The 17,421-nt window shown below is 37.0% G+C and overlaps 1 protein-coding gene across 4 annotated transcripts in view; it reads right to left on the minus strand.

The window, feature by feature from the left end:
• Positions 1 to 17,421, minus strand: part of WWP1 (WW domain containing E3 ubiquitin protein ligase 1) — a 59,446-nt gene that overhangs the window by 41,023 nt on the left and 1,002 nt on the right. Inside the window, exon 1 of one of the 4 annotated variants that reach the window (XM_040088853.2) lies at positions 7,484 to 7,632. The exons of the other annotated variants lie outside the window; for them this stretch is intronic. The gene's annotated coding sequence lies outside the window, so the exon portion shown is untranslated. Of the gene's footprint in view, positions 1 to 7,483; positions 7,633 to 17,421 lie in introns of those variants that run through there. 4 annotated transcript variants of the gene reach the window in all.

Raw genomic sequence — 17,421 nt, forward strand, 5'->3', positions numbered from 1 at the left:
TCCAAAGACTCTAACAGCTGCAGCCCACTCATCCTTTCTTAACTGATTAGAAATCAAGAACTGGTTAGGAATTAAGGAGAAGGGAAACATTAAATTTATTTAAGGCTTCAGTCATCACTTATTTTCATCACTAACTATCCAAACTCAGTTACTGACATTTTAAAATTAACAGGTTATTGCCTAAGCAGCTCAGATGCAGGTTGGTTCTTTCAGGAGACAGCCTGCTCACATAACAATGTTTGTAATTTTCATTCAAGATCCAAGAAGCTACTCTAATGTTAATATTTAAAAAAAAAACAAACAAAAGAGTCTTCACTGCCCGATGCACACTGGGTCATACCCACATCCAGTCAAACATGTTTTCACTCCAGGTAAACAAAGCCTTCAGGAAGAAAAGTCAGCCAAACTAGATTGTACAAGATGAACAATTTTATCAAGAGCTTTGAACGCCTATTAGTCCCTAAAGGCTGCTCTGAACATATAACAAATGCTGCTGCACAACTGAAAGAGGGAAGCATAATCCAAAACTTGGCCCTTCAACCTTTGACAGGAAAATCACTGATGCAGACATGGCAGGGGGCAGAGATGAGGTGAGACACCGGACAAGAACTCTATCACAGGAACTGTTTGCAGTGCTGACAAAAACAGGATTATTGACATTTCGTAAGGAACTAGTACAGATTGTCATACTCAAGAAAAAGACATGAAAAGATCTCCTGGGATAATAGACCATGAAAGAGCAGTCCAAAATTAACAAAGACTGGAAGTAAATAGTGTTGACATAAATATTTCCAAAAATCTTGGGTTTCTGAGGGGCAAGGCTGCTGCAGAGAGACCACGCATATACTGAATGAAACTAAGCAGGGACAATAAAGAAGTCACAGAAGCAGATAAACTGACAGACTCACATGAGCATGGGACTACCATCATTCTTTTACCTTATTAGAAATATAACCTTTTATAAGCTGAGGAAGATTTCTGGAAGTTCTAGAAGAGATTCTTCCAATAACAAAAATCTGAAAGTTTCAAGGACTAGCAACCTCCCATCTTGATGAGCCAGAAGAAATTATATCCACATGGCCAAAAATAAACAAAGTTTCAACTAAACACATAGTCTGATCTGCAGAAATGCATGGGATGGCAATTAGGCCAAGCAAAGTGAAAATACTCCTTAGGAGTACCAAGTAGTTTCACATCCAGAGTAATGTCAAAAGCAAAATACCTGTATTTTCTTGATCTAATTTGCAAAAAAATCTCCATGGGAAAGAAAAACAGATGGTGAAGAAACACTGATAATGAGGATTTTTTTAACCTAAACAATTTTAGAAGTCATATTTCAAATAATACAAGCCCTTATCACTAAAGGATAAGGGAACAACTTGTCATAAGGGTACTATTTACTGGTTTCTTGCATCATGGACAAACTTTTTTTTTTGCCTCATTCCTAAATCCCTTTTTCTTGTGTCTCAAAATAAATGCCCAATTTGGCTCCTGAATATGCTGATTAAGGGTTAAAAATCTTTGAGGTTATCTTTACATAATCTTAAAAAGAAGATTACATACAGCAATGTAAGTCACCATCTTTGTAGTTATAATCTTCCTGAAAATGAGGGGATTAATTCTGACAGGGCTACAGTCACCACACATTCCCAAATAGGAAGTTCAAGCTCTAGCTTAAACTTCCTTGGTATAAAGGATGTGAAGCTTTACTTTCAGAACTGTGTGATCAACACATACAAATACCATCCCCAGCCTCAAAATTCCTGGACAATAAAAATTCACAGAGACTCTGGAGAGCCCCATGAAGACCACAGTGATCACAATCCTTCTGTCTAAACCACCCTCATCATACATAACTGTTACATCAACTGGAAGAGTACAATCTAGTTATTAACTCCTACAGCTGATATCTTAATATTACTTCAGTCATACATATTATTTTAGGTAACTACAGATCAATTAGGACAAAGTAAGACCCAAGCAAAATCATGGAATGGACAACATAGAAGTCTATTATAAGAATTACAGGATCATTTTCTAAATCATGTGAATCAACAGTTTCATGGCAGTCTCCTTACCAATAACAACACTCATGAAATTTACGCTTCTGTGAACACTACTCTCTAAATCTCAAAATGCTACTAAAACATCAGAAATTAAAGAGAAAAACAACCGTGAATATTTCATTTATTTATTTTTCAGTCATTAGTAGAGTAATTACTTATTCATAGAATTTAAGCAGGGACATTTTAAATTGCATTACTCATCTGGTAATGAGTGCACCTGGTGCAGGTATTTCTTGTAAAGCTGAAAGTGAAAAAGTATCACTGAAGCACAAAACACACATTTATAAATTGCTTGATGCTGTGAGCCAGTAATTGAGGAGATATTTCATGAAGAACCAAGGCACTCAGACATAAAAGTGTACACCCACCAAGAAAGAAAACCATTTCCTTACTCATATGATACCACAAGAGTCAAGCTAGGAATAAGACAAACAAAAAAAGTACCAAGATAGTATGGTCCAATTACCTATGATATCATTTCATAACACATGGAAAATCCCATCACAGAAAACAGTTAATTTTTATTTTTCCCACTTTAATTCATTCATGTAAAAAGGTCAATTAATGCTAAAAGTTGGAGAAGTGAACAGTGATTTCAGGAAGCTGTAAGAGACTGAATTTTTGTACTGTAGCTGTTCTGATCTTCTGAGTGTGAGGTATGGGAAGGAAAGATTCCAGGGAAACTCTGCCCATGGTAGAGCATGCAGGGTGACAAAGCCACCCTGGGTGAGCATCTTTCAGGAAAAGACAGCAGTTCCACTGTTGCTATGCTATGGGGAGCACAGCAAATCATCCACACTTCTAGTCCTGCCTCCAGGCTCTCTTCCTCCACCAAAGAAACCAGGCTACGGTGGGGGGAAGGGAGTTACCAAGCTGATGAAAATACAGCCAGAAGCAAGTTACCTGATGTAAAAATAAGAGGAAAAAGAAAAGGAAAAAATGCCTTATGTCAGATGAAAGTTTGTTTCTTAATCAATTTCTTTCCAATTAAGACTTTCAAAATCCAGAATTTATATTCAACACAATTCTGATCGAAAAGTCCATTTCACTATTTATCAACAATAAAAGTGGTAATGATTTTGTCACAGCTAATTGAACACGTCTAATTAACTGGGATTTTTTTTTAAAGAGAACCAGAACTATATTACTTCCAGAGAGAACGAGTAACTCTACTATCATCAAAAAACTGAAGAGTTTCTCTCTTTATTATCAGGAAACTTTCATCTCAGTAATTCGATGTACAGAAACAGAAACCAGATCTGAAACAGATCTGGAGAAATATCTGCAGACCCAAAAATATGTTGGCCTTCCTTACACTGAGCAGGACCGTAGAGTCATTTCTGCAATTCTTCTTTCCCTCTGCGTTGCCATTCCCCATATGTATAGCTCTGATCATCAAAAGTTAAAATTACAGTAATATTTATACATAGGCAAATAGAGAATTTAAAGGTTTCTTTCCTTGAATGCCACAAACCTTACCACAAACCAAATACCACTTTAAGAAGCAACGGAAATACTTATCAGTAAGAGATGTTTTCCACAAACACCAGTAGGGCCTTACTGAGAATCACTGAACATTTGCTTCATATTGAAGACAAAACTAATTTGTTTTTCACAAAAATTTCATCTCTCCTCCTCCATTTCAGATTTCTCTTCAAGATTTACTATTACAGGCCAATTCAGAACGTCCACAGTTCCATTCTCTATTCTGAACAAATATATGGTAACCAGGAATATACAGTGAAGCCCAATACAAACTTTGGTTAAGGGGCAATAGACTAGGGATACAGACAAGACATTATGTAGGCCAAGGCATAAGATTTAACTAATTAGCAATTAATTGGTGTACAGGGAAAGGGGGGAAGGAAAAACAACCCTACTCCTGTGAACATTAGCTTCTGGTAAAAAGCTACATTCATGGACATCTTATATACGCTTAAGGAAAATATTTGCTCTTTTGATTCCTTTTAGCAGAATGCCAGAATTTAAAATACTCATAAAGCTGGCAAAATCGGATCTTGACATGCGTCAGCCGCTCAGAAGAACTCTTTCACATATGCACTCTGTTATACTCACTCTTAAGGAACCAAATTGTTTGAACATAAGAACAAACTTTAAGAAAAGGAAAATATTGCCTAGCTATACTACTGTTTTCATTATTTCACATTATATTTCTTCCTAGCTGGCAAGAACTTTAAAAAGGGTCTATGTAGCTGTAAATGAATATATTGCAATAGTTAAGCAGGCAATAAGCCCCACTTAAAATTACTAGAAGTTGCAAAAACATTAAAGAGATTTTTTTCAATGTCAAATAAAAGCCTTGACATGCTTCCGTTAATTGAAATTAAATAAATGAATTGAACAAGAACTAACGAAGCTCCATTAAGCAGCAGGTGGGGTTTTTGTTATTCTTACACATACACTGAAAGGAATGGTTCAGTGGCAAAACCCAGTAAACAGTGCTTCAATGTGTGACTCCTGCTAGACATATGAGAGAAAAGCAAAGTCCAAGTTACACAAACAGCTCTAACCTTTGATTTCTAATCTGGATGCCTTACCCTGAAAGCCTTGGATTCTTTCAACTTAACTTAATAGATCTGTTTATATGACACTGACTTTTTTTTTTTCCCGCCCACAGACTAAACCAAGTTCACGTCTTCTGGTATTCTGTCTTTGCCCCAAGCAGCCAATTCCCATACCTTTTCATCTGCATGAATTCAAACACTTGTTAGTTTTTAAATCCCTTATTTTTCTGTTGTTTTCACCTATGCCACCTTTAAATTTCAGTCCTATGTATATTTTTCTCTTTGTATTTTATACCTATATAATTTAAAAATTTCCTGAGATATTTTAATTATTCAACACAGAAGTACACATGAAAGCCATATGTTATGAAATAAAAAATATTTATGAATGGAACAAAGTAGCATGCATCCTTACCATCAGGTTTTCTAACTATGTAAAATTATGCATGAAGCTAAAGAACCTGAAACATTACAAATCCTAACTTATGTGCCAGTATGCTCAATGAAAGAAAGATTAACTTTGAGAATCCCTGTGAAAACAATTCAAGCAATAGTTCCAGGCTAAAACTGAATGCAAAAGATGGTACAAAATGTATTCAGAATCATAAAGCATACAGTAAGTTTAATAAATAGCCAGTACATTTGTAAGATGCAGTGAGTAGTACTGAACAATCTCCTCACCTATGAAGTACCATTTATAAAAGTATTATAAATAGTACCTTAAGTCATTGCTTAACAGCTTAGAAAATATTAGAAATGGAAACCAGTTTTTCCCTGATCATTTAAAATAATGCTAAGAGCACTGATTTTACTTCTCACACAATGGAAACACGATGACTACTTCTAGGACAGTACTGTAGTAAAGACCATCATTTGTTGAGCAACAAATTATTTTCTGCAGTACCTACTGCTAAACTGGAGTCAGACAAATACTGATGGAATGAAATGTAGGTCTCTACTCTAAATAAAAATCTAGGACAGTTTATAAAAATGCAAAGCTAACAACTTGAAACTATTTAACAGAATAGTTAGCTACTTATCAAGATCATAAGATTCCTTCAGATTCCATTAGTACTTACTTCTTACTAATAGTTTCTCCAATTCCTGATGTATTGATGAGTTTAAAATATATGTGTTTAAAAAATAACTATTCAATCAGGTACATAAATATTACTCACACAAACAGATCTGGAAAACCTGAAAGGACAGTACAATGTACTGTACAAAATATTTGTAACTGTAGGACATATTCTATGCAAACAGTGAAGATTGGAAACTTTATTTTTAAGTAGAGGTGCTCCAGTGCCTTAATCATCTTGATGGTCCTTAATTAAACTCTCTCCCGCACATCCACATCTCTTTTGTACTGAGGAGCCCAGTACTGGGCACGGAACTCCAGGTGTGGCCTCATCACCAGTGCTGAATAAAAGGGAAGGACCATCTCCCGCATCCTGATGGAGATTCTTTGTCTAATGCAGACCAGGAAGCTGGCACCCTCTTTGCCCCCCATGGCATACTGCTGCATCATGTTCAACCTCATGTCCACCAGGACCCCCGGGTATCTTCTGCCAGCAGAATGTTTTGCTTCTCTTGTTAAAACTCAAAAGTACTATCAAAACCATCTTCAACTGACAGCAGCCTTCACTCCTTTATCTAAAAACAGCTTACAACTATTCCCCCCAAAAAATGACAATTACTGGAGGCTGAGAGGTCTGGAAAAAGGACCAAAATTTAATTAGTTAATTAGTATGCAACAAATCAAATGAGAAGAAAGCTATATGAATATCTTTGTACTTTCTGTTTTCATCAACATAATTTTGGGACTGAATCTTCAGACCAACCAGAACAGTCAGGGATATAGGAGCATTTATTTTCTCATCTTTTTGACAAGCCCACAGTACATACTGGTGGGTAATGACACAGTAATGGCTTCCTTAGGATCTGCTTTCACAGAAGTAGAATTTCAGCTTCAGCACTCCTCCTCCAAGGTTTATGGGGCCTTGACAGTAAGACAAAGCTTTAGTTCTCCCTGACAGTAAACCAACAGCTTCTCCGGAGATACTTCAATGTCCCCGATACATTGTAAATATTTTGTTACTAAGTTCCAAGTTGCCAACCCTGCAGCAAAAGACAGAGAACCGAACTAGAAAGCAAACTGTAGCTCTTCTTAAAACACAGGACATCCTGAGATGGAAGAGACCCCTGAGGATCATCCTATCCAACTCCTGACTCCACACAGTGCAACATAAACAATGTCTCTAAGAGCACTGTCTGAATGCTTCCAGAACAGGATGGATTGGTCCGTTCCCAGGGCTATGATATCACTGATGTTTGTAACACTTGGTGGAATGAGTCCTGTGGCTGCAGCACTGGGATGGAGGGCTACAGGCTCTTCAGGAGCCATAGGCAGAGGAGGTAAGGTGGAGGAATTGCTTCGTATGTGAGGGAGGGTTCGATTGTACAGCCCTTACAGTTAGTGATTGAGAGCCCCTGAGAGAGGATTAGGGGGACGGAAAAAAAGGACTTGTTGCAGTGGGTATCTATGACTGATAATCCAGCCAGGATGTAATCATTGATTAATTATTCTCTAGGCAATTTAGGGGAAACCCCTGAATTTGTAGCCCTAGCCATTATAAAAGATTTCAATTAATACCAACCAGGAGCACCATACCCCTGTGATGAGGAAGTCTTGGAAACTCTTGAAGTCTGTAGGCGGTAACTTCTTGTCACAGGTACTCAGTGAGCCAAGTAGAAAAGATGCCCTCCCAGACTTCCTATTTGTGAATACAGAAGGGACTCATGGGGGATGCGACGGTAGGTTGCTGTCTTGGCAGCTGTGATCATGAAATGATCCTGTTTAATTTTATATCCTCCTAGGATAAGGCCACTGACCTTGCGGATCAAGGGAAGGTGGTGGATATAGTTCTGGATTTTGATACTGTTCCTCACAACGTCCTTCCGGTCAAGTTGCTCAGCTGTGGGATGAGCAGGTTCACGGTATCCTCGGTGAAGTGTGGTCTAAAGGGCAGAGCTCAAAGGGTTGTACCAAACGGGACGACATCTGACTGGTGACCTGTCCCAGTGGTGCTCCTCAAGGCTCAGTTCCAGGGCCAGTCCTGTTCAATATTTACATCAACGATCTGGATACTTGAGTTGAATGCACCAATAGCGACCGGAAATGGGGGAGGGACATGCTAATCTCCTCTCAGGTTATTTAGTGACAGGACATCTAGGAATGCCTCAGCGTTGAGTCAGGGAAAAGCTCAGACCTGACATTAGAAAGTATTTCCTCACTGAGAACATGGTCTAACACTCTAACAGGTTTCTGAGAGAAGTGGTCTATGCCCCAGGCCTGTCAGTGTTCAAGAGACATTCCGACAATAACACAACATAGTTTACCTTGCTGTCAGCCCTCAACTGCTCAGGTAGGTGGACTAGATGATCACTGCAGGTCCCTGCCAAGTGAAATACTGTATTCTGTTTTACTCTTGCAAACTGACAGTTTGGGGCCATGACCACTTCCCTGAGGAGCTTGTTGCAGTGCTTGACCCCACTTTTGAGATCCTTTCCAATATACACCATTCCATGATTCAGCGGAGAATTTCTTACTAACCAACCAAACCCAAACAGTTTTAAGCAATTCCCTCACCTCCTATCACTGGACACCAGAAGATCAACACCTCCTTATCTGTTCCCTGTCATAAGGAAGTTGCAGATAGCAATGTTGTCACCTCTCCATTTCTCAGTCTTCTCCAAGCTAAACAAACGCAGTATCCTGAGCTGCTCCTCATAAGTCATGCTCTCTACTCCTCCTTTGGACAAATTCTAACATTCTTCACACTGTGTCTGATATAAATATTACTGTATTTATCTTTTTTAAGCCAAGATATATGCATTTTCCACCCCCCCACCTCAGAAACCAAATCTTCATCTACTCCTATTGATAGGGAGAACAAGCTATATACCAACAATATTTTCTGCATTTTTTTAAGTACATTCACTGATCATTGCTACAAATGCTGCAGAATTGATCGGTGCATTATCTATAATGTATTACCAGCCTCCTATAAGGGTCTAAGAAAAAAATATATATCATTACAGAAGTGTTATGCAAGAGGCTTAGACAAATGACTATGATTCCACTGTACACATCTGCCTGTTCTGTTCTGCCTTACACTTGGACCTTTTTAACCTTGTTTTCCCAACCAAGCATCACATGCATGACTCATACTGTCCACCTGCCTCTTTCCCCTCTTTCTTCCTTCTCCATCCCTCTAAGTGAATCTGTTCACCACCAGATTCAGTTAAAATAAACTGAGAAGTAACATCTTCTGAAACACTAAGTTCCCATGAGTTTCACAAAGTTCAGTAGCATAGCAGAGGAAAGAGAAACAATTTCATGTGCTTGCTGAGCAAAGGGCTGCAGAATGAGCTCAAGCTCTCTAATCTGCCCGACTTAAAAGCTACGCAAGCGCCACAGAAAGCTCTGAATCAGTCTGAGCTGCAGCAGTGCATGGTGCCCTTTTTACAAGTAAGAAAGGTCTAGAACAGTACATGAAGCAAAGAACTGTAATTTTAAGAAAGGTCTTCATGGAACCTAGTTCCACTGCTACAGAGCAACTTACAGTTGCAAAATATCCACAGTATATGCACTGCTTGTGAATCTTAATCACAATGATGCTTCTAAGTCCTACCACAACGCAAAATAATGAAAAATACCACAATGCCTCCTCTTACAGATAAAAATACACACAGAGAGTGAAACAGAGTAGACAATTTCCAGGATTCTTGAACAGAACAATGGTAGTTAAAGGCCAACACATGTCAAGAAATATGGGAAGAATATTTTCTCCAAATTCTACTATTTAGCTGAATAGTTCTCGTATCTGCCAGAACATGTAATATGCTAGCTACACAAGCTTTTCTGGGTTAACTTCTGTTAAGGATAATCCTAATGTTTTATATAAATTATTGCTCATCAGACTTGCATTGAGAGCAATGTAAAGCAATGTATTAAGATAGATTGTTAAAATAAGGGCAGATTTTAGTGTACCCACACTGCAAACAGAAAACTTTACCCCTAGTTCCATACAGGCACTTCCATATTAAACTATACAGGTAACCTATTTTAACCACATGGAAAATGGAAATGCATGAGCTTCTGAACAAGCAGAGAGCCTGAACACATACCAAGAGTGCTCAGATAGCTTATAAAATCCACTCACAGGAATCTGTGCCTGTCAGCACCACCTTATTAGTTACAATAGCTTTGACTGGTGTAAACACATCTCTACTGCAGTCACAGCAAAATTAGCAAACATGGAACAACTTTAGGATGTTAACCGAGAGTGCTGCTGTTACTGTTACATGCCCCCCCGCTCCATGTTTCTATGGGATACGAAAAAAGGTGACTAAGGAGTACCAATAATGGGAAATACATTATTACTGCTCCATAAAACAGTTTCCCAGCCTCCTGATTGTTTTGGTAAGTCATAAAAAAAACAACAATTCAAAGACGGGAGGAGAAGCCCACTCAGTGTTATGAGAAAGTGGCAGAAAGGGTTTTGCACAATTTTTGTCAGTAAGACATTTGATGTGATCCACCTCTCACCAGTAACTTTATCTCAAAAAATAGCTCAAAGAGGTATAAGTAGAATTCACTGCATGTTCTCACTCTCTTTTCTCTGAATATTTGATTTTTTAAAAGTGCTATGCAAGGCTCTTTCCAGCTGTCAATCTCAGCAGTGTTAAAACACTAAAACATGTCTGTCCTACTTCCAGTCACAGACTGCGCTAATCTTACCTATTTCTACCTGAGAGCATTCAGCCATTGTCACTTACTTTTTCAAAAATAGCCCTTCAGTGCTAGAGAATTCAGCCTGATCCTTACCAAGGCTCTAAGTTAATGAATAATTCTCACTTCTTAAAACAAAGAGTTGTCTATTTCTGCTAAATATTTTCCAATCCAATTTTAACCTGAGTTAATCTGATTCCAAAATTTACCTACAAAAAGAATCATAAGTTGAGAACAAGAAAATTAATAAAACACAAGTTTGACCAGAAAGGCTCAAAGTTTGACTTCTCAAGGGCCAATACTGGACCACAATAATACCTTGCATATTAAGTTTAACTTAACATCATTACAAAAGTGACAGTGAAAGAAAACACACTTTCATGAAGGTCAGTATTCTTGTTAGTGAAAAGCTAAGGACTAAGTTAATAAAACTTAAAATGACTACCAGCTTATTCTTGAGAGCAACACTGCCATGAAACCAGGTTGCTACAAAAAGTGTATAGAAAAGACCAGCTCCCTACTGAAGGATGTTGAAGTTATTTCCTAATTCAGGTTGATTTTCAAGGGACTTGTGAGGGTGGCTATTAGAGGAAAGACAAGCAAGAAAAAAGCATCTCCAGCATCCTTTAGCCATAAAACACACACCTACATGATATGGTCAACACACAGGCCTCTGGCCTGAAGAGTATTAAAGACGCTTAGTCATTCTCTAGGTCTTCTTCCGTATGAATCTCTCCTCCTCTTGCTGTCCTGTTTTGTGCCTTCTGCAGTTGTACTGTGCAGCTTTCAACCCAGGGCAGGAAAAGGTGGAAAAATACACAAAGCATTCATTTAAGCAAGGAATGCGCTGTGCATATAAACAGTGGCATGACAACGTTGTCTGTTCTATTCTTTAGTCTGTTCCTACATCTTCTATATCAACCTTTAAAAACACCAGTTTTTAAGCTGTGGAGTGTCACTGAACATCTGGAAAAATGTTCTTAGTTCCCCTCTGTTACAGGGACGGATTGAAACACAAAATGTTCAAACAGGCAGGAAAATAAGTCCAAAGTGTACGGCTCTGCTAATAAAGATTTATTTAATCAATTTTGATTTCTTACGGACTTTAAAGCTTTGAAACTGAAGCAACCAGCAGAACAGATTTATACAAAAGAGACAAGAACAGCAATCAACTCTCAAAGTAGGCTATCCCTGACAGTCATATTAAAAAAAAAAAAAACACACACACACAAAAAAAACAAACAAACAAAACAAAACAAAAACCACAACCATAAACAAACTATAACCAAAAAAGGCTACAGTGAGCAGTCTAGAATAACTTGCTCTTAGAAGGTATTTTAAAATGCATTTAGTTTATGCACTAAAGTACAATCTTTTGCAAGTATGATCTTTCTTATTAAAATCCCTGTTTCTTAGCAATGGATTTTCTCCTTGTCTGTGTAACAATTTATTCCTTATTTTGAATCATACATCAGTCAATCTCAACTGAATTGTGTAAGAATTATTTCTTGATAGACTACCCTTCTCTACCTTTCTCCCTTCAAAGTGTGCTCTAACATCTATTTGTTTAGTTGTATGACACAGGATTAAAAGCATAGGCCGAAAGTTATATTTAGATTTAATACTTAGGGTTCCGTGGGCCTCTGCTAGTGGCCTCTCTTCACTTTTTTTAATGCTAAAAATTAACAACATTTTTTATTTTATTTGCACAGAAGCTGTATTACTCTGATAGTTTTTTCCTCAATCAGTGATATCTTCCTGAGCAAAGACTGAATACAAACAACAAAGAAACCCAACAGATCATTTGTGTAAGATTTGGGAGATTCCCAAAACCACCTACCATAGAATAGTAACAAATATGCTTATATAAGTAATATAAAAATAGCATATAAGCTTCTACGTGTTATATTCTGAATACATTCCAATATTTAGTTTTTTACTCCATTCCTGATGAGACATTTTCATAAAACAATTCTTATCTATGTCTGGTTCTTGTTACCAAATGCTTCATTACACCTCATTTTGAGGAATAGTTGTAGTTACTCTTTCCAACACACATTATGTCTCCTATGTTAACACAAAAAAGGTACCTATCACCAAACAATACACTACCCACTGTTGTTTCCATCTGAAGGTTCAACTTTCATTACTCAATAAATAATTTCACTATCTAAAGGTTTTGTCAGTTCATTAGCAGAAGACATTTTAGCATATTATGAACTAAGATCCTAAATAGTTTTCTTCCCCATAGCTCTTCCCTTAACAATGCAGCTTAATTCACTATCCCATGACAAAATTTTGTCAGCAATCTCTTACAAGACATTCAGCCAGGGATTTATTTTATTTTGGAATGACACATGGATATCAGTCTTCCACCAGATTTCAATACTAACTGAAATTTTCCTGTCCTTGTAACTGGCATCTTGAAGACAAAATACAACTTTTTTCTTCTTTCTTTTTTTTTTTTTTTTTTTAACCCAAAATCTTTTCAGCTACTAAGTAAGAAAAGTGATCATTTTTTAAAAAGATAACACTGTACAAAGATATCTGCAAGTGGAAAACAAATTATGCCAAGAATGGAGGAAAAAAGGGAACTGAAATTTACAAAGCAGCAGCTTCCATACTTCCATTCCATGAGGGGAAAAAGGGAAAAAGGAAGTTTGCCAATCCTATTACTCTTCATCTTCTATTGAGCTTTCCCCTTATATTTTATTTTGCTTTTTAATTATTAGGTTTACAACATAATAATTAAATGTCATCATAGATGCTAGGAAATACAAGAGAAAATTGTGGATGTAATTTTGGTCCACCAGTCAGTAAAAGCAAGGTCAGCTTTCAAGACTAAGGTATCATGATCTGATCAGCAGAAAACAAATAAATGGATGAATCCTTAAAAACAAGAAACAAAAATTCTGAAATTCTGAATTTCTCAAGACCTACCACAGCTCTCTGATTCAAAACTGGACATGTGTTATTTTTTCAGTTCTAATGCCGAAGCATATTGTGCAATTTTACAGATTATCAACTTTATCTTTCCTGTTTATTTTAGCTCATTTTAAAACTACAACACATTTGATTTGATTTATACTAAGAAATTGCTGGCTACCTCAAAGTGCACATACAATCCAAAGTTATATTTTTCACCCATCTGTATGAGGAACAGATAAAAGTTTTTATTTGCTTCCTTTTTTAAAAGGATTCTTCTGCTAATCTCCTCCTCCATTTAGAGGTTATAGCAAAAGATCTGGGTTAAAAACCCCAGTAATGAGAAATGTGTGCAGAGTATCCTGTTTACTGCTATCTATGCTCACAGAAGCACAGATGAGAGCTCTCCTCTGCCCACTTCAGGCTGCAAGGTGAAGATACTTAAATGCATAAACCAGAATTATTTTGCTGCTATTCTTCAGAATTTTACTTCTTCTCATCAGTTTTTAAATAGCTTTTTTCTATCTTCAAGACAATTTCCTGAAAAATAAACCTAAAATCCAAATGGAATCAAAGTAGACAGGAGTAATTCTATGCTCTTTGAACTACTTGGTCAGTTACTAATATGCATTTGCATTCTCAATGCCATTTACACATAAGACAAATAAAGAGATTGTCCTACTGTGTAACAGATAATTTTGAAAAAAATCTTCAGGTTTTGAATTGATTACATTCAAGTATGTTCAGATGCTAGCCACTTAAAGCAGAACATAAGCATATCTAACATACTCCAATGAGAAGAAAAATGGTGATTAATAAAAACCAAAGCATTTTGGAATCTTCACTAATCGGCTTTGTTAAACACGTTTTACTCCAATTTTATTCATGACTTTATTTTAGTCAAAAGCCACTATAAAGTAACACAATCAGCTCAGTAAATTTCAGTAGACTCTTCAGTAGAATTTATAAGTTAAATCCAAAGCCATATTCTCTTCTAACATGATTTTGAAAGTGATTTTTTTTTACAGTACTGAATTATCAAACTATACATTAGATTAACAATTTACACAACCCTCAGCACTGACTGAGGGGAGAAGGAATTAAAATATAATTGTTTCTTTGCCATGCATAGGCTGCTCTAGAACTACAGCAGTACAGTCATGTAAACCTGCAATGATTAATTTCTTCCTACTACACGTGCAGTAATTAGTAAGACCTATATGTAACACAAACCTACAGGTTTTCCTGACATATTTTTCCTGCAATGCTAAGAAATTAAAGAAAAAAAAAATTATTCTCCCCTGTAAACAATTCTGACATCCTATAACCACTTTGTCAGCTGATTGCTTCTCTGGAATCTCCAGTGTTTCTCCGTAAAGCAACACTACATTTGCAAAACAGAGCTAAACTTAAATAAACCTCTGATTAAACTAGCAGGTCCTCAAAGACTGTAGTACCTGTCCTCCAAGCAGCAATAATCAGTTTTTCACTTACAAAAAGCAATTAGAAACAAGAACTCCCTCTTAAAAGTATCAGCAAATTTTAACCAACACTATTCCACGTCAGTGTTCTACCTGGGAGAGGAGCGGGGTGGGGAAGGAGGGTGCACCACTCTAAGACGTGTTCTTTTTTACAAGCCTTTGGAATGCCTCTTCTGGTCACTCACAACTCCTGCTGATAAGAAGAGGAGGTTTCTCTTTCCAGCTATATAATTTTGCTTCAAAGAAAACAGAGGTGACCTCCAGTATTTCCCATGATCCTTAACCTATGGCCACTTTATGTAACCACAGGAGAACTCCAGCATACTACAGTAAATCTGAACAAACCCCAACACAGAAAGTGGCCTATTGATGCAATGGCAGCAAACCTTGAAAGAAGGACTTAGATGCAACCAGCTCCTACTGCCTGCACTGGCCCACAGACCTAAGAATCTAGAAGATTCTTAGATGCACTACATATTGCATAACGCAAAATACAAAGGAAGAGTTCAGCAGTTCTGGTTTACAAGTTTCGCAAGGACAGGAAAAATAACAGGATTTTTGCTAATATGACACTACCATAGAAACTGGGGAATCCTGCCCCAGTTTACATACTTTACTACAGGCACACTGGAGAAGTTTCTGATTTTGAGTCACTACGCAACTGATTTTCTGGCAGAGCCAGAAGGGGGTTTTTTTGTTGTGGTTTTTTTGTTGTTGTTTTTTAAATTCAGGTGAATGTTACACTGAGCAGAAGCAGACAAGTGCAGTACAATGCTTGCTTAAAAGATAAAACATTTTTATCAGTAGCTTCACTCCTTTTCAGTCTTTACAAAGAGTCTTTTTAACACAGCTAAAAGTAACTTACAAGAATCACTTAAAGACAGCTTGCAGCAAGCACTTGTATTTCTTTATCACTCCATCCATTAACTCACCTAGCCTTCACACCTCATTATCTCAGCTCAATTCTAAAATGAACTTGGGGGTTTTGTAGGGATTTAGGTTGCAAGGGTTTTTTTTAAAGCTAACAATGAGTCTTTGCTTTAAGTGCATAAAGACAAGCCATTTTCAATTAACAGACATGGCTTAGGTCATGATGTTTTGATCATGGCACCTTAGTTTTCAAGTCTAATGGCATAGGAAGCATGAAGAAACTGAATGCGATACCAACTCCCCTGTTGTAGATCCTTACTCCCGATTCCTCCTGTCCAAAACCCAGAAGGAATCTCTTTCCCCACACACACTCTTTCATGAGAAACAACAGGGAAGTGGGTAGAAATTCCAGCTTATCAAAATTTCCAACTTCATACTGAAAGATAAAAAGCAAGATGAAAAGCAGTAAAACTAGCAAACATTTCCCCTTCTTCCAAAGGTTCCACAGACTCATGAAGAGGGGTTGGCTCTGAACTCCGTCAGTATTCCTGTGATTTAAGAAGCACTTGTAGGCAAATGTAGGCAAACTTTATTGAAAGCCCTTTTAACAAAAACATAGCGGCTGACTTACAGTGGTTTTTTCACTGATATTTAGCAACAAATGTAAACTATTTTACAAACAAAAATAAGTTGTATTCTTTTGGTAACGAAGTGTTCCGTACCAAGAGAATAAATCAGTTCCAAAGCTCTCAAGATTTCAAGTATAATTGTGTATTTAAGGGAATTATTCTACACTATTGTTGGGGAAAGTCTACAGATAGTACTAAGCTGGAAGCATTTACAGGATTAGACTTTTAAAATATAGTTCAAAATACACACTGAAGAAGTGACAAAAGGATTCCAAACCCACAAGTTCATAAGCAATATCAATCAAAAGTATTTCTAGTTGCCCCATTTGAAAGCATCTTTGTCATGAATCCAAGTAAATTGTGCTTTTGCAGCTGTAAATTTTTTCTCAAAAGGATGAAAAATCTTCAGATATTTTCTCTAAGTAAATTTCTTTAATCTTTATTATTTAATTCGACCACTAATAGTTATTCCATTATACCTTGACCAACACGGACTCCGATAAGGCAGCATAGAAAATTTTTTAAAAGTATACAACCAGTTCAAGCTAGTAAAGCATTACCACAGCCATCACCAGTCCCTTTGTTTCTATATTGCAGAGATTAAACCAGTACACCAATTTTAAGGGTAGACTTTCTGCTATGAAGCTCATACTGTCTTTTACACATATGACCAAAAATAACGCAGATACCTGCAGTCAGTGCTTGCATCCCCTAGTAAACCAGTATTACTAAACTTGCACAACCTGAGTTTTTCCAATGCACAGCATCCTGATTACTTTTTATAAGACACAGCTGCCTTGTGAAAATGCAACTGAAATATGAATACCTCTTTTTACAGTTTCACCCAAACATCGAAGAGCTCCCATTAAAATGATTAGATGGTGTTAAGTCCTTGTCTCTCTTTGATGTATAGTTTAAACATTTATAGATCTGGAAGCAGAGCTAGATCATCCTAGTTAAACTGGGATGAGAATTGGTATCGTTCCAAAAATAAGACAACTACAAATAAAATCAAGTAAATAAACACACTGAGTTGTAACATTTTGCAACAACATAAACAAAGATAAACGACACAAACAGGTCTTTTGAGATCCTCAATTCACACAGTCTGCTCAGCCAAACACCCATCAC

This window comes from Hirundo rustica, chromosome 1, assembly GCF_015227805.2.
Source record: "Hirundo rustica isolate bHirRus1 chromosome 1, bHirRus1.pri.v3, whole genome shotgun sequence".
Classification (NCBI taxonomy): domain Eukaryota; kingdom Metazoa; phylum Chordata; class Aves; order Passeriformes; family Hirundinidae; genus Hirundo; species Hirundo rustica.